General features: G+C 37.8%; 1 pseudogene; it reads left to right on the plus strand.

Moving 5' to 3' along the window:
* The first annotated feature begins 7174 nt into the window (after nt 1–7174).
* LOC121424287 lies at nt 7175–19580 on the plus strand (annotated as a pseudogene).

Below are 19580 nucleotides of genomic sequence, written 5' to 3' on the forward strand. Positions count from 1 at the left end.
TTTGATTCTAGTTTGGTTTCTCACGTGCTAAAAATTCGTTAATAGCCTTATTTTTCACCGGGAATCATTCAAATTACGATCTTTTCTTACCGTGTGAAGGGCGATTGAGTGTAATTATGGAGTCTGCAAGCCTATATCTGATAATTTTTTTTTTATAGTGCACTACGAAAGTGTGGATTATGATTGTATGAAATATGAAAGCAAACATTTGACGAGGCGCCAATATTCACGATCACATAGAGTGAGACGCTGCTGAACTATTGATGGGAGCGGCGGGGGGGGGGGGAATTATTTGCTTCTGTGTGGGGAGCAATGTCGGAGGCTCAGAAAATTAGCACCTTGGGCAAAGCTAAAATTTCTTTCTTCTAACGCTGGTTATTGCTTCTTTCGTTTTGAATTTTAGTTGCATGCAAACTTATATTTTTCTTTCCCGTTATATATATTTATAAAATCACTGTATATCATGGCCCGTATTCTGAAGTTGGGTTTAACTTAAACTCAGGTTTAAAGTTGTGGTTTAAGTATGGGAAGCCAAAAGTATCACAATTTTTATTAAGTTGTATGTTCCTTATGTTTACTGTGCTCTTTCCTGATTCATCGATGGTGAAGACAATCATCTATTCATACTTCCTACACCATTATGAATGATTTAAGAGCCGAATGAGCTGAAGTATGATATCTGTCCTGTAAGTGATTATGTAACAATTGGCTGTCCATACTTAAACCACAACTTTAAACCTGAGTTTAAGTTAAACCCGACTTCAGAATACGGGCCCATGTATTTAAGTTAATAATGTCCAAAAAGAAATTAATGAGCAACAAAATGTTTGATATCGATGCCGGTCTATTGTAGTAAATGCTCTCATGCCCACCATTGATGACATATTACAGAATAGCTTTCTTTGAAAAGGTCATGAGTATCTACCAGATTTCGGTTGAGCAGGTACGTGCTTTTCAACTTCAGAAAGGAGGCGTACCAAGGATCACCTCTCTCCTTAGGCGTTCCATGGCGTGCCATGTAAATAATTGATGCCTTTGAGCACCCGGCCCCTTAGCCAAACAAAATATCTGTCATTTTAATATGTACTCACCCAAACAAATAATTCTCAAACATCGTTCAATGTTCAGGAGAAAATCGGTTTCTTCGTGTGTAGTTCATGTGCAAGTCACAGATCGGATAATAAAAGTGATCGCCTGCCAGACGATAGAATCATTTTTAATCACAACGCCTGGTCTTTTCTCCCGCCTTTTCCTCTTAAATGTGTACGTCATCTGGTAAGTTTTGATTTCAACAGCTGATTGATTCAAATTTCAGATGTCGAGCCATGGTATTATGATTATGAAAGTGATATTACACCTATTCGGATTATTTGATCTATTGGCATTTACTTAGTATTGCATTGTCACATAACATCCCGGTTAGATTCAGGGACCTATATCCACGGAGGATTAGTCTATTGTTACTGCGGGTGCTGAGCATTGTCAAATCACCCCCAGTAACAATACATAATATTCCGTGGCCTGGTCCATGGTATATAATGCATTTTTGGTGTTACAATGATGATAAAAAATATAATTTGTATATAAATTTTCTGCATTACTCCTCGGTGTGTTTAAGATCGCATGCTCGATCTTTAATGAAAATCATGAGTCAGAAAAAATTGGAACCAGTGGGATTCGAACCTGCCATCTACTGCTTTCCGGGCAGCGACTTAACCACCAGGCTATTCTGGTTCACGGCTAAATCACGATGAACTGGAACTCAAATATACCCTCGATCCTCTTCTTTCTGACTCATTGATATGCAAATGCAGTCCGTCGTGGACAATAGATAATGAATATATAGAGGCTTTAATAGGAAATATTAATTTGTAAGCAAATTTTCCCCATTACTCCTCTGTGTTTAAGATCGCATGCTCGATCTGTAGATCGATAAAGATATGTTCAATTTGTATACTATAATTGCATACTGCGCTTGATACTTGGTAGCATATTATTACCCCGGCTGTAGCCGAGCCGCCGTATAGGCGCTCAAGCATTCCAGGAATACCGGGTACCCATTCATCTCACCTGGGTCGAGTGCAGCACAGTGTGGGTAAATTTCTTGCTGAAGGAAAACACGCCATGGCTGGGTTTCGAAACCACGTCCCTCTGATCGAAAGACAAGAGTCGTAATCACTAGACCACGACGATAAAGACAATGATAACTAAAATATGGGGTATTGAACAAACAAAACAAGCATACAAACAAAACACCCATAGTCTACTATCCAGGGTGACCAGATTTCACAAAATCAAATACGGGACAATCGACAAAAAGGATCAACAAAGATACACATTGTTAGACTTGTGAAAAATATAAAGAATTGAAAGGGAGGGTAAACGAAAGAATGAAGGAGAGGAAGAAAAGACAAAAGAAAAGAGATGAATTGAAAAGAAATAAAGAACAACGAACTGAAGGGGAAAATGAAGAGAAAAAATAAAGAAAGTTAGAATAAAAGAAGGATGAAAGAAAGAATAAAAGGATGAAAGAAAGAATAAAAGAGAGAGAAAAGGTTTCCCTCATTCTTTGAAATGAATATAGAAAGAAAGAAAAAGAAAGGAAGGGAAGATGAATATATGTGTGAAAGACAATATAAAAGAGAGAAAGGAAAAAAAGAAAATAAGAAAAAAGAGGTGGAAAGAACGAATGAAGGAAAGAAAAATGTTTCATTCATTCTTTGGAAGAAAGAAAAGAAATAAGAAAACAGGAAGGAAGGAAGGAAAATAAGGAAGGAAGAAAGAAAGGAAGGGAAAGAAATGATAAGGGAAAAGAATTAGAAGGAAATATAAAATAAATAATGAAAGAAAGGAGGAAAGAGAGGGAGGAAAGAATGAAGGGAAGAGAGAATGAAAGAAAGAGAAACTAATGTAAGGAGAGAAAGAACGAAAAAAAAGATAGAAAGGGAGAAGGAAGCAAAGAAAAGTTTAAAGGTCAAGTCCACATCAGAAAAATGTTGATTTGAATCAATAGAAAAAATCAGACAAGCACAATGCTGAAAATTTCATCAAAATCGGATGTAAAATAAGAAAGTTATGACATTTCAAAGTTTTGCTTATTTTTAACAAAATAGAAAATAGAAAATGTTGATTTGAATCAATAGAAAAAATCAGACAAGCACAATGCTGAAAATTTCATCAAAATCGGATGTAAAATAAGAAAGTTATGACATTTCAAAGTTTTGCTTATTTTTAAGAAAATAGTTATATGAACGAGCCAACTACATCCAAATGAGAGAGTCGATGATGTCACTCACTCACTATTTCTTTTGTTTTTTATTGTTTGAATTATACAATATTTCAATTTTACGAATTTGACGATTGGGACCTCCTTGCTTGAAGCACAAAATGTTAAAATAATAAATTTCCACGTGTTCAGGGAGGAATGACACTTCATTTCACATGACAATGATGAGAAAATAAAAATATTTCATTTAATAAAATACAAAAGAAATAGTGAGTGAGTGATGTCATCAGTTCCTCATTTGCATACCGACTGAGATGTGTATATAACTGTTTTGTGAAATGAAGCGAAAATTTAAAATGCCATAACTTTCTTATTTTACATCCGATTTTGATGAAAATTTTCAGTGTTATGCTTGTTGAATTTCCTCTTTATATTCAAATCAAGTTTTTTGTTGGGGGGACTTGTCCTTTAAGGAAAGAAAGATTGAATTCAAGGAATAAAAATGGAAATTTAATAAAAGAAAGTAACAGGAAGAAGGAAAGAAAGACAAATAAACAGAGAGAGAGAGAGAGAGAGAGAGAGAAAGGTTCAGGAAAAAAAGATCGGAAATAAAGATAGATGGAACAAAAAAGGGCAAGCAGGAAGGATATAAAGATGAACAAAGAAAGAGGAAAAAAGTTCAAACTTCAAGCAAACAAAAAATCCAGTCATTTAACAAAAATCATAATGATATTTGGTGCTTTGTAATACATTTTTAGAATTTTGAAAAACTAAAATGTTTTAGATAATAAAATTTCAAAGTGAAACATTGTCAAATTTAAAAATTAGATGAAACATAGCGGCATCGTACACAACAAGACTAAAAACGAAAGCTGAAATAACAAGATCTAGTTATGAAAACTCAATAATTTGTTCCACCGATTACATCTCCAAATAACAGTAGTTTCATTGTTATCTCTGCTTCGTCATCTGTTGGTTATTTGATGAAAATTCATCACTTGTTAATGTATTAACTACATTTTGTTCAAAATTCTTAAATACGGGACAAATAGGCGTCCCGGGAAGGGTTTGTCGGGACGCCGGGACAAAGGAGCAAAATACGGGACAATCCCGGGAAATACGGGACGTCTGGTCACCCTGCTACTATCATTCCTCCACCTCCGGACTCTTCTTTCTTTGATATCTAAAATATCTTGGTAATATTATGAGGATTGCACTTTCAAAGGAATGTTTTTACTGGGTAGTAAAGGTTATTCCCACCGTACTTGGGCAGAGTTTGCCTTTACCAGGGTTGTTGCATGTCACTGCCTTTACTCTTTCCCTTACCGCAATTAATTTAATGGCCTTATGGCCACCGCACACCTAACGATTGCTCTGCGACCCGATATTGAAATCAAACCGCAGAAATTGATGCTAATATTGAGTCATGGGGTCATATATTACTGTTTAATGATAATTCATCGTACGAACACCCATGTTCAATTATATGACTATGCTATCATCCTTATTACAATAAAAGCGAATTTAATATTTAGTCGTGATGACGTCACATTAATCGTATGATTCGATTGGCTACGATTTAAAACTAAATTGGCCTTCACTCCTGAATTAAAGCCTTGCAATCATCCAAAATTGTTATATTAGTATTCTTTCAGTTAATTTTGAACCTCAAATAAGATACTTTTTATTCACATTTTCAGAAATTGAGTAAAATGCGATTTGTTCCTAAATCTGATCATGGACCAGTCGTAAGATGTGCGATGGTCTTTAATTAGACCCGTTGTTTTCACTATGGATCTGTCACCTCAATAATCCGAAATGACATGATACCCCAATCCGGCACTTCCCAATTACTACAATATTGAATTTTGGATGGACTGCCTTCAATTTAGATTCAGGCCTTTTAAAAAGGTTAGAAGGCTATATTGACTGCGCATGAGGATGACTGTGTAAATATTATTATCATCCACGAGGTGCGTTTCATACCCACCCTTCTATCACCCCGAGGCCTTGGCCGAGGGGTGATAGAAGGATCCAGTGTTTCAACTTGTGGTCCCGCCCTCAGGAGTTATGAGTACAGGGTTTGGTAGAAAAAAATTGTACATTAAGTCAACCATTGAGACGATGATAGACGAAATAGCATTGCGTCACATGATGCAGTTTTGACCAATCAGAGTTGATAATCTTAGCATGAGGTCCCGGGGGGGGGGGGCACTTACATTGACGAGTGGATACCATGCGCGACCCCCAAAACACGTAAAAATGATGTCTTTTTCACGATAGGTCACGTTACGTACGTTACGTGATAAGGGTGTCAAAAAACACAAAAATAATTAAAAAAGGGTATCTATTTCGCTAGGAAAATTACGTGTTTAAAATGTTTTATAAAGGATGTCCTTTTTGCCCCAACACTTCGTGTTTAGAGTCCGATTTGCGCGAGGTGTATATAGAAGGTGGGGTCGTACTAAACCAAATAAGGTAAAGCCGACGACCGAAGGACCCGTAACAATAAAACATTCCTGTACTTGTTTAGGGGTTCATTTCAAGGAATATTTGCCAAGAGTATCGTTTTGTTTCCAATACTTGTTAAGGGGTGCATTTTCAGAATATGGAAATTACGCGTTTAGGGTGCTTTTCGAGACCCCATGGTCGAGCATGGTATCCACTCGTGAATGGAAGTGGCCCCCGGGTATGAGGTATATAACACAACTTGTGGTCCCAGCACCCTCTGGGGTTACGTGTAAAGGTACTCAGAGGGTTAAACTTGACAGTAACTCAAACTCCTGAGATGATGAAGGCGGAATAGCACCGCGTCACATAATGCATAATGCAATCTTGACCCGCCGATCAGTGAAAACAATCTTAGTATGAGGCATATAATAATACACCAAACCCTCACAATTTTTTTCCAATATTCTCCCCGTACAATAATGTCACATCAATCAGACATGACCAATGTGATATTGCTTAATAGCATTTGATGTCAATCAGAAAACAACTGCATTTTTTTTTCGTTTGGGGAGGAGGTCAAAGAATATGGAAATTGAACAAAGAAACAAGAGGAGGTCTATTTATCTACTCCATAATGAACCAGTATCCCGGGGAACAATCTTTCAAAGTCCAACCTAATGTAGGGTGGCTACTGGAGTTAGAGTTAGGCTTCACTACACAGGTGTTCAATACACAGAGAAGTTTCTATATTCAAGGCTAGGGTGGAACTCCCCGAGAGAGGGGTCCACACAATACAAGCACTGCTTTTTTAGTGGATCCCTCCATTTTCTCAGAATTTTATTTTATAATGGTTTTGACATTTTGCTTATATACTATGTTTTGTTTTACTTCTAATTTAGATACATATCATATACTGTACATACCTGAATTTATTTTGTCTTTATGAAATTATTTTGACCTTACTTTGTTCTGTTGAAAATGAAATAATAAAATTGAAAATTGAATTGAATTGAGAGCACATGGCCCATTTTATTTCTGCCTTCCTTCCAAAATCATAGTAGTCATCCAATTAACATTAACATCAACCAATCAAAAAGTAGTGTGTCCTCTGGGTGGACACACTCTATCTAAAATACATGAAACATAGGATAAATCAGATAACCAATCAGGAAGTAGTGCATGAAACATAAAAGAAATCAATAGCCAATCAGCAAGAAGTGTGTATAGTGTATCAATGTGTGTGTAACCGAACATACAGAGAATCAATGAATTGAAGCATGTAATCCAGGTCAACTCCATGTCTAGCTAAACAAAGAAGTGAAATTTACAAAGACTGAGCAGATGAATTGAATTGCATCTAACATTCCAACTTGTTTATAGAAAGTTCTCTGACCTATAGAATACTAAAATGAATATAACCTGTACATGAAAGTTCTCTGACCTATGGAAATAGGGCTAAAAAGGCGCATAATCTTCGTATGCATTTTTGTAGACAGATCAACTCAAAAGCCTTGACAAGAAGTCTGGAGGCAGTGACGAGAGCAATATACTACCATGTCTTCTCTAGTGAATCTTATCAAGGGTGCGGTGGAGTACATCGGGGTTACAAACCTCTTGGCCGCGACCCTGTTGTGTCTTGTAACTTACTGGTTTATCCGTACCAACTATTGGACGTTATTCTATCGTCTTCCCCCTGGTCCACCGGGTCATCCCTCATCCCCTCGATGCTATTCTGGAATTGTTTCCAGTCAAGGATCGTTTCGGGCGTTTGATCCAACTCAGTAAAAGGTAAAGTTGAGACAATCAGAGAATACCTTCAATAATAACTAAAATTTTCATCAGAATGATAGCGAGTTAAATTTATTCATTGCGGATATGTACATAGAGGAATCAAAAATGATTTAAAAGTAAATTCGACTCGTGTCATCTGTCAACGTCTTGTATGTCTGTTAACTTGGGAATGAACGATTCTGGTGCCTGTTTCATAATAAGTACAACTACGCTGTTAAAAAAGAATTGGTTAAAGTAAGCAATCTGTTGGTGAATGTGTGTCCAACCGACAAAAATGGTTAAAATCAACCAAATTGTTGCTTAGAATCTACCAGAATTTTCGTTAATAATAATAATATTTTTTGTGGATCGGACACTTATTCACCGTGACCAACATACTGGTTACTTTGGCCAATCCTTTTAATCATGTATTGCAACTTATTGTATCTACCATAGAAACCTTGATTGTGATTTCCTGCTGAACCTGTTACCAAACGCTAAAAACGGAATTGAATTTTTTTAATACTGGCCTGCAAAGCAAAAAGACCTTTTAAGAGTGATCCATGAATAGAAAACATATCTAACTAATTCAAAATTGCGAGCGAGGAAGCGCGAGCTGATTTTTTTTTTATAATTCAACCTGAACACTCGATAACCATAAAAGAGGATGGATGCATCAACCAAACAATATTGCTGCGAAGGCGAAGGGCCATTTGAAAATTTAGATTTCCGACCAGAAAACTCAACTGATCTGGAAAAAAAACCTGTTAATAACTGTTTGCAGTGACTCATGAATAAGGACGGTTAAGCACTTTTTTAAATAAAGAACACAGTAAACAAGCGAGCTTAGAGGGTGGGCATAGAACTAAATAATTTTTGCGAGCGCGAAGCGCGAGCTGTTTTTTGTGTCGCGTACCCCCCCCCCCCCCTTAACGACGGCCCAGCTTGTAACATTTCAATTGCTTCATTAATACTTAAGATTTAAATGTGCATGGTAGTTCCCATAATGGCAAAGAAATGGTTCCCTCATCAGTCTCATCATTTCTCTCAGACGGTATCGTTAAACGGCAACATGCATATTAACCTTCAGGGTTTGTTTCTTCTTACCATGAGATAATCAATGTTTCGAGGAATACATTTTTAAGTTTATTTAGCTATTGTTGTTTGCCTTGGCGTAACAAGTTCAAAAGTTCATATATGTTTATGTGCTCTGAATAATTTCCTCGCAATCTTCACTTGTTTATATTTTTCAGATATGGCGACATATATTGTCTGCGAATCGGCTCAAAAATGTTTACTGTGATTTCAAGTCCTAGTCTTGTCAAAGAACTCATCGTAAAACAAGCTGATGTAACATCCAACAGAATCACGCTTCCATTCTTAGCCAAAACTATGGGTTACACTGGTAATTGCATAATTTTCTTGTCACAATAATCAAACATATCCAAATATCATCATAGTCTTTTAAAAATTTGAATTGCCTGCCATTGAACGTCTCGCTAAAATGTACCTGGAATCTTGGAGATCCTATATATATATATGTCCACTCAGTTCTATCAATATAAATATTCAAAGAACCATAATAAAGTTTATCAATGTGGTTAAAGGGCAGTTTTATTTTTTTTAATCAGGGGGTATTGCCTTCAGTGAAGGGGAACCCTGGCAGGAACTCCGTCGATTTAGTCTCTCTGCTCTTCGTAACTTCGGCATGGGTCGGAGGGGAATCGAGTCGCGGATACAAGAAGAAGCACACATCCTTTGTGACGCATTTGCTGGAAAGTCCGGAGAGGCATTCGACGCCACGCACCTCACAAATGCAGCTATTTCCAACATCATCTGCACTATCACATTCGGGAGGCGGTTAGAGTATGATGATCCTATTTTCATTGATATGATTCGGAGGCTGAGGAACGTTACAAATGTACTCGGGATAAATCCCATCATTCGGGGGCTTATGAGAAGATTCCCGGTGATAATAAGGACTCCGTTACTAAAGGGACCAAGAGATAACATTCTGGGCATTAAGGTAAGATAACGATGCCATTATACAAATACTGACTGCGCTTGACGATGACTGTAATTTATCATTCCCGAGGTGCGTTTCATATCCGCCGGGTATGAAAGGCACCGAGGACTGTGATAATTTTCACTGTCATATACCTCATCGAGAAGGCATAACTCTACCCGCAATCGATGAAATTTCAGGACCACTAATGTAACTCTAATCTCAATTTGATTTGCTAAATCACTTAAGTTTTAATTTAAACCAGTTGCTTTGCTGCATGCTGGCAAGGATAACCAATAACTCCAGTAATGTTGGCCAGTTGCGGTCAGCGCGCCGTTGCGTTGGCTGCGCGTACATGACCCAACAGCCGCGCAGCAAAGCGCAGCCATTTAGCTCGGGCCCATAGAGTTAAATATATAACTCTATGCTCGAGCCAGCTAGATGCGCGCGTGGATACACAACTTGTGGCCCCGCCCTGATAGGGTTACGAGTACTATCAGAGGGCTTGGGTTTGATAGAAGAAATATGCAGTGGCCTGTATTCTGAAGTCAGGATTAACTTAAACTCGCGTTTAAAGTTGTGGTTTAAGTATGGAGAGCCAGTTGTTACATAAATCACTAACAGTAGAGATATCATATTTTCAGCTCATTTCCCTTTCAAATCATTCATAATTCTCTAGGGAGTGTAAATAGATGATTGTCTTCACCATCGATGAATCAGAAAAGAGCACAGTAAACTTCAGAAACATACAACTTACTGAAAATTTTGACGCTTTTGGCTTCCCATAATTTTAGCACAGATTTAGACCGTGGTCTAAGTTAAACCTGACTTCAGAATACGGGCCACTAAGTCAAACCCCTAGACAAAGATAGACGGAATAGCACCGCGTCACATGATGCAGTTTGGACCAATGAGAGATAGCGATCTTAGTATGAGGTATATAAACTGAATTATACGGTTCAGACGACAGGTCTCACCAATCTTGTATAGGCCTACTGTAGGCCATTTAACTACAGGAATAGGTCTCGAGAACATACGAACTGAGTTCCATTTGTAGGATACAAACTAGCAAATGTAAGGACTTTGATCAAATACTATAATGCTTCGGGTGACCCAAATTATATCTTCAGATGAAAAGTCTTTGTAGTAAATGTGATTAAAATTTCCTATACACGTTCATCTACACTAATACATGCCCATTAATTTCTTTCATACAGGACTTCATTAACAAGGAAGTGAAAGAACACATGGATAGCTATGATGCCAATGACATCCGGGACATCATCGACATGTACCTAGCGGAGGCGGAACGATTGGAAAACGAAAAAGTCGAATGGAGAAGCAAATCGTATTTAACCAAAGATGATATCTGGATGTGTGTTTTTGATCTATTCATTGCTGGAAGTGAAACTACGTCGTCGTCGTTGCTTTGGTTCATTCTCGTAATGGCGAGCATTACAGATGTACAAGAGAAGGTAATTCATAATATTCTTATTAGATTCTGTCTTCCTCTCTTTCGGCTTCTTGTGTTGTCAAACAACCTCGTGTAAAAACTAACTCCCGAGTAAAAGATTTTTCCGCAGGCCTTGCGTCATGGTGAAACTTTATTCGATAAGTGATCAAAAATTAACTTTTCTGACCAAGAAAATGAAGAGAACGGCTTTTAAATTACTAGGCCTATATATATCGAGAGAGAGAGAGAGAAAAAAAAACATTGTACACAGTAACGCATTTCTCATTGTGGTATAATGTTCCTTTGCACTTCAAAAAGTCTCGAATTATTACCCCGGCTTTACTGCCAGCGGCCCTTTACAACGTTTTTGACGCGTTTGAAAGAATGAACCCTATCAGGTCCCCATTTATGTGTTGAGTGCAGCATATTGCGGATTCCGAGTTCAACTAATCGGCAGGCAAATTTCCAAACTTATTATTGATTCTTTGTCTTATTGGTGCAGAATGAGTTCAGGGGAACGCCAGCTCAAAATCCATGTACGATGAAAAAAAAGTTTCCGCCGGCAGGCAAATTCCCAACCTTTTTATTGATTCCTTGCCTTTTTGCATGCCGGTTAGTTGAACTCGATCTCGCCTAACCGCCGGTCGTCTCTGTGGTCTAATGGTTAAGGCATTCGCGTTCAGATCCAGGGACCCGGGTTCGATTCCCAGCGGAGGCATTTTTTTTACCAATGATTCAGTATAGATAACGGGTCTGCGTGATGAATAAACACGACTTTCCCGTAGATTTGTGATCTCCCGTACAAATATTCCCCATTGATACTGGTGTAGCTTCCATTATTTGTTATACATTTATAATTCAAATCACAGATCATAACAGAGATCGATCGGGTTGTTGGAAGGGAAAGAGCTCCATGCGTTGATGATCGCAAGGATATGCCGTATACTGATGCAACTATAACAGAGGTCCTTCGGTTCCGACCTGTTGCGCCAATTGGAGTCCCGCATGCCACAGCCGAAGACGTCGAGATCAGAGGTTACACCATTCCTAAGCGTACAATGATTCTGATTAATATCGTGGCTCTTCACCTTGATCCGAATCTATGGGAAAACCCGGAAGAGTTCAACCCTGATCGCTTCCTGAGTGAAGACGGAAAGACTGTTATCAAGCATGATGCGTTCACTGTATTTGGTGCAGGTAAGGATTAAAATGATCGGTTGATACCGTTTTCAGTAACTCATGATTTTTGGTCGGCACAAAACACGCACTAAGATAGTCCGCACCACAAGCGTTCAGTAACCATAACCTAGGTCCATGCAGTAACTAAGCAGAGCGGCGCTACTTTTACAATCACCCATCCAAAAGCTCGGGTACATAATAATGAAGGCGCTTGTCTGGTGATACTATAAGTAGAAGCATCAAAATCAGGGGCGTCGATCCATTTTTCATATGGGGGGGGGGGGGGGCAAAATCATGAATTAACGTTCCAAAGGCGCTCGATCACACACACAAAAATATATATATATATGACTTATGAGAAAGAGACACATATCTCACCAACAAATTATAATGCGAGCGCGAAGTGCGAGCTTGAATTTTTCGTATACTGACCTGAAAACATGAAAAAGGTATACCTGTTTAAGACTGTTTATAACTCATGAGGAGGATATATCTCACTATACGCAGATAATGCGAGTGCCGAGAGCGAGCTGAAATTTCTTTATATTCTGACCTGAAAGTTTGATATTCCAAGCATTTTTGGTAACAAAGAATAAGATGGGTAATTAAAAGAACAATAGACGCAAGCGCGAAGCGCGCGAGCTGAAAATTTTGATATTTTGATATGAAAAAATTGACAGTTTAATGGACGTTTTTAATAACGAACAAGTATATATCCAACCAAATATTATTGCAAATCGAATCGGGAGTTTTTTGAGGTTTACCTGAAAACGGGACATTTTATTCACCTATTTCATCATGAAAAGTATTGGTTTATTGCTAAAGAAGTGATGCGAGCGCGAAGCGCAAGCTCGAATTTTTTATATTCCACTCTGAAAAACGGACATTTTGAGCACGATTTTGAATAAAGAACGAGTTGTGCATCTCAATTTCGCTTGCCGATTTCTGTGTAACATTACAATCTTATTTTATTTTTACACATCCGGAATTTATTGGGGGGAGCAAAACGATATGTTTGCCCCCCAATATTTTCATTGGTGGGGCGATCGACTTAATTAGCCGGACTAGCGAGTTACTGAAAGCGGTATTACTTTGTTGAAAGAAAACAAATCTTTTTCTAATTGAAGGAAATGCATTCGGTATTAAGTAGGCACGGCCGTAGTCACTAGATGGCGCTGTCGCGGAAGTGCTCAAAATTTGTACGTAAGTTTCGTCCGCTTGTCAATGAGTGAAATCGCATAGCGATGCGATATCGTCAAAATTAAGCCCCTGTCAGCGCGGATGAATATGATATTTTCTCTTTGTGATTGTCCTCCCGTGCGATGAAAAATATGTCATCGTAATGCATAGGACTTTCGCGAGCTACCGAAGTCATTTTCGTGCCCCAAATTCTATGAAATCTTCCAAAAATAACCATGAAAGTGTCGGTAAGTCAAAAGTGTCGTGAGTTGCTCTCAATTCTTACCTTATTTAGTTGTATTTCTTGCAAAATGGGTCTCGAAGTGTTCTGGATTTTCCGTTGATTGTGAAACTTGAATTGATTTCCTTTCTGTGTCTTGCAGTTAAATTGCAGCGCGGGGAATCGCAAAGGCTGTGGAAGCCCTTCTCAGTGAGGTTTACAAGCTGAGCTGCCCTTGAATTTGGTCGAATTTCGAGCCATTTTAATCGCGCGCACGGGATGATTAATTAACATAACAATTAGCAGATTAGAGATCAAGATTACGTCACGTACGTGCGTACGTGTGATACACAGAAATGAAATAGAACTTGAATCACACGGAATCACAGTCAAGAAATGCTTTGTTTTCTTTGTTTGCTAAATGATTTCCTGAATTTAAAATCATGAATAAACACCAGAGTAATGACATGAAGGAGATAATCATGGTCATATGAGGAATAACTAAATATTTTCTGAAAACGAGTGAATATGATGGGGCAATAATGTGCATGCACTGGAAAATGAACATTCACCTCACTGTCAGTGCCGTGGTGTCAGTCACTCAGACACAGTGCTTTACTGCCTTTTACTGGCATTTTCTTTGCACTGCCGCCGCCACTGGTTTTTCTTTTGCCAACTAGATTAAAACTCATTTATATATTAATATGTTTATTGCAATTTTTGAATAAATGGTAATACAAAGTGGAAAAAAAATTAAGATAAAAATAATTTGGACTAAAATATGCCATCACCCCCCCCCCCTCTAAAAAATACACACTATCTTGAATGACTCGTTTATTTAATTTGCATTGAAAAAATAAATAATTGTATTTATGCACTTTTTTATTTCTCATTCTTTCTGCCAGAATATCAGATGCCATCATGGATAACCTCACCTCCAGATTGAACTCCTAAACATCTTGACAATGACTATCTACTGAGATATCTTGCCTTCTTGAGATTGGAAGTTTTAAGTTCAAGTCAGAGTGACCTAAGGCCCTACTAACAAGAAGAATCCAGATTTACATAAAAACAAATCCCACGAAAGATACAAACTGATTTTACTCTTAATGTGTAGTGTGTATGTGAGACTCTGTTTGTGTTTATTTTGAGGAGGACCTCCTGTCTCTGTTTTTATTATTTTATTGACTGAATGAATGATCAATACCTAAAAGTGAGAACTGATTTTGAGGAGAGTACATTAGTGTATGGTTTTGAGTGAATTTGATTTGAGTAACTGTTTCTTTATTATTTTTCTCATAATTATTATTTTGCCTTTTATTTTCTATTTTCAGTTATATATTGTCAGTTACATTAAGTTGAACTTCCAAATTTGATCAAAGTGTTCAATTCTTGGGATAGAATTTTATCAGGTAATAAAACTGAGTTTGATAAATCTAAAAAAGGACACTGAAAAAAATATGAACACTTGGAGATGCTCACTAAGAAGAGGAAAAAACATGAAAGGAAATGGAACTTAAGTGGATGTTATAGCATGCCTTTCGCAGATCTCCAAGCACCAGGAATCATAGGCGGCGGAAGTGGGGGGGAGTATCCCCCTAAATTTGAGGTGGGGAGGGGACGATTCCATCCCCCTCAATTTTTTGTTGATAACCTTATTTTTTAATTTTTTTGGCTTGTCAATTTTCAATTTTGTTTCCTGTGTCCCCCCCCCCAAGATATTATTTGGTCACTATCTTTTTTTTTTTCGGGGGGGGGGGGTCAAAAGATTTTGGCGGTTCCCCCTAAAATTTTTGGCTTCCCCTACCAATGCCAGGAATGTTGATGTTCAACTGAGAGTTGCTGAAGTGGAATCTCCGTTTGTCTGTGAACTTGTTATAGAGAATGATTATTCGAGGACAAGTTAGATAATATTACCCAGCCCATAGCATACATCCCAACAATGGAATGGAGGCAATATACCCTGTAATACATGAAGTATCATATTATCTTTAGGTTGGTTTGGAAAGTAATTCCTCTAGTCAATATTAATGTCTGCCCAACAAAATGGTACTATCTGGCAATTTGGTGGTTCAATCACAAGCAGAAAAAGTTTAGTAAATTGACACTAGTAAGACAATTAAACAAATATAATACAGCCAAACTGTCTGACCCCTTACTTGACTACTGACTTAACTAATTATTGAAAAATGACAAGGGATCGATGCTTAGGCCCTTTGTAACCATTTCATTGGGCAGACTGAAGCAGATGACTAGAATTCATACTTTCATGAAGATGAAGGAACATCAAAATGATTATTACAATTTAGCAAATATGAATTTATAACACTGTCATGGTTATAAAAAATAATGAATTTCTATCAAGTAAAATGACAATACAATGTAAGACATAACTGCAATAAAGTAATTTCATTTCCAAAAGATATCTTCCATAATTTAATAACCAAATTTCTCAAGATAATATTTCTTCTGCACAGTGTATGAAATGCTCAGTGTAAATCATGCTGTTTATAAATCTCTAGGAATTTTTTTTTTTCAAAATGAAAATACATGTAAACTTAATCAAAACCAGGGGTGGTGGATCCAGGATTTATCCTGGGGGGGGGGGGCACATTTTCAGGATGAAAATTTGTCAAGCAAAAAAGGGCCTTACGGGGAGGGGGGATTCTTTGATGAAAATTGCGTATTTTCATTACATCTTGACTGTAGCTCTCAAGGGGGGGGGGGGGTTGAGCTAGATGTGCCCTCCCCCAGATCCACCAGTGATAAAAATCAACATTTATGAAAGATTGCATACCTTATATTCTGAATTGGTAAATTCAATGCGTATGTCTACAAAATGAAACTGACATGTTTGGATAAATTGCTTATTTTTGTTTCAAGAAAGAATTCATCAATAACAGCTTAGAGTTATTGAGAAAACATCAAGAAAAAATAATATTCTGATATGCAATAACTATATCTATTTTATATATGCTTTTTTTTCCAAAAATTTAATCCTTGACATGGGGGGCTGGTTTAGTAGTCAAATTCACCCCCCCCCCCGTTAAGTAAAATGCTTTATCAAAATAAGATTATGCTATCATTTATAAATTACTGCATTTTGGAGCCCATTAAAATTCAAAATGAATCATAGAGGGCAGTGCCACACCTTATTCACTGAAATTAAGGAGGGGCATGCACAGCTGAAAAACTATCAGCAGGGGCAATAATTTTCACTGCAATGTTAGATATCCTAAAAAAATCCTGAAAACACATAATTAAAATGAAATTAAACTCCCAGGAAGTGCCCCTGTATACTATTACAGCCCTTGACCTGTATATTCTCAAGGGGTTCAATAATTCCTTCTCTTCCCTTGTAGAGTCGGTTCGGGTGCGAATGTGTCTGAAAAAAAATAAGTAAAAAAAGGATCATTAGTAAAAATTGTAGATAGAACAGAACATATAATTTTTAAAAAATTTAGCAAGCAAAAACAAAGATTGATCTGGCATTGGAAAATAAAAGGAAATTAATTAACACCGCCCCCCCCCCGCTTCAACATTTTTTTGTTGTTTGCTTCTGCTTGCAACTTTATAAATTTACCCGATACACCTTTCAAAACTTTTGGCTCCATTATCATGATTATGCCACTGTTCAAATATTATTTATTTGGAAACCAATGCTAAAACTATAAGGTGAAATGAAATTATATAAAGAAAAAAATATATATTTCACAAAGTATAAAATCATAATGATGTAGGTCATGTTGAAATTAGACCCTGGACTGGACTCAAAATTAGATCAAGTGTAGTGTAGACCAAATGTAAATTAGACAAAGTGTAGACCAAATGGCAATTAGAATTTTTTTTAAACCAAATGGGTCAAGCCCATTTGGTATATGTATAAAGACTAAAATATATGTATATAAGTTAAAAAATATAATTAAGTAGCCTAGGTTGTGCTGAAATTAGACCAACTGGACATTTCACAAAATGAGAATTAGACCAAGTGTAGACCAAATGGGTTTAGCCCATTCGGCATTAGACTAAATGAGAAGTGGGCAAATTGCATGTGAACCAAATGAATATACATATTTACAATGTGGAACTGCATGATATAAAGCCAATTTTATGTACCAGTATTTGACAAAGTAAACAAATATATAATTTATGTAGGTTATGCTGAAATTAGACCAACTGGACATTTCACTAAATGAGAATTAGACCAAGTGTAGACCAAATGGCAATTTAGTTGACCAAATGGGTTTAGCCCATTTGGCATTAGACCAAATAACAAGTGGGCAAACTGCATGTAGACCAAATGAAAATACACCAGAAAACACATTTCACAAGTTGGGACTGATATAGAGAGCCGTAGCAGACGACGGAGATGGGTACATGATCTGCGTCCGCAAAAAACGCGCACGCATCTATGTACTAACATGAAAAACAGCATATGGGACGATCTGACTAAAAATCGCACATGCGGGGCTATTTGAGAGTCACAGCAGAGGACGGCTAGCAGACGCCGACGGGCGCGCGCATTTAGCGAGCACATCGTGATCGTTTAAACTATCGATAGTAAGGACAGTGTATTAACAGGGACCCGCGATGTCTATGACTTTTTCGACCCATGTTGGTGCTATGAAACTGCTCTTTTTTGCAGTTTAAATGAATTTTACGTAAGTTTTAAGTGGTTTCACATGACAAATTAGATATTAAGAAATTTTTTGATATCATTCTTGGGGACAACAAACACATTTTGAAATTCTTGTTGTCCTGCCTATATTAAGGGTAATACTAATCTCATTAAAGTATTTCACACAGTGTTATTGTGTCGCGACCCCGGGGTTGCTAATCATCGTCAAATAATCTACATCCCAAAGTATAATATATCAACCGAGAAGTTAAAGCATTTTGTTTAACTATCGGCTATCATGGCAGGTTGTGTAACAGAGTTAATGACGTTTCACAACTGGCCAGGGGACTGTAAGTGTACAATACTGACATTAAAAATATGAAAATTTGTTTTTGTCTCTCAAGAGATAATTTTATGTCGTTATAGGTCGACGTGTGTGTCTTGGTGAGCAACTCGCCCGGATGGAGCTTTTCCTCTTTGCAACAACTCTCATGCAGCGATTTCGCTTTCATCTTCCGGAAGGCGATTGTGGCGACTTCGGCTTCGGACACTGCTATGGTACTCTTGTGCCAAAGACGTACAAAGTCTTTGCACATGAGCGATAGATTTTGGTTTGCTTGTAGTTATAATACTGCCACAACACAAAGCTGCAGTGTGTCCTGAGGAGGAAGAGCTTGAAACATGTGCCAAATGAGATTTTACCCAGGGGCAGCGATCCTGGAGGCCGGGGGCACAGTGTCCCCCCACCGAATTTTTGAAGCAATGAAAAGGCGCCCTTTATTACGCAATAAAAATGCCACCCCACTAACTTGTGCTGCGCCTCCTTTAGAAAAGGACCCATTTTAGGTGTTCCCAAGTGCCCTTTCTCGTAAGTGCCCTTTTTTCAACAAAATTGCCCCCAAGACGTGTTCTGTGCCCTTTCATCTAAGAAGTACCCGTTTTATGTGTGAGCAAAATGTATCTCGCATCAGTGCCAAATTTTCCCCCGAAATTCCCCCTCACAAACGTGTTCTGTGCCCCTTTTACTTGAGAAAGACCCGTTTTATGTCTGAGCAAGTGCTCCTTTGCATAATTCTTGTAAGTCTCTTTCTCGAATCAGCGCCGCTTTTTACCCAAGAAAAGTGCCCCTCACGATTATGTCCTGTGCCCCTTTCACCCGATATGCCATTAGCAAGTGCCCCTTTGCCTCCTTTTAGGTGCCCTTTCTCAGTTCAGTGCCCCTTTTTACCTAAGAAAAGTGCCCCCACGAACGTATTCTGTGCCCCTTTTTCCTTAGAAGGATTCTGTTTATGCCATTAACAAGTGCCCCTTTGCCTTCTTACAAGTTCTTTATATCAGATAAGTTGTCCTGAAACCACTCTTTTCATGCCGACGGGCACCGGGTTTCTTTATTTAGCGCCGTTCTGCTTCCTTCTGCAAGTGAAAAATAAAAAAAATTAAACTTGTAAAAATAATCCTACGTGCCTAAGGTTTCATGAG

Source organism: Lytechinus variegatus, chromosome 1 (assembly GCF_018143015.1).
Source record: "Lytechinus variegatus isolate NC3 chromosome 1, Lvar_3.0, whole genome shotgun sequence".
Lineage (NCBI taxonomy): Eukaryota > Metazoa > Echinodermata > Echinoidea > Temnopleuroida > Toxopneustidae > Lytechinus > Lytechinus variegatus.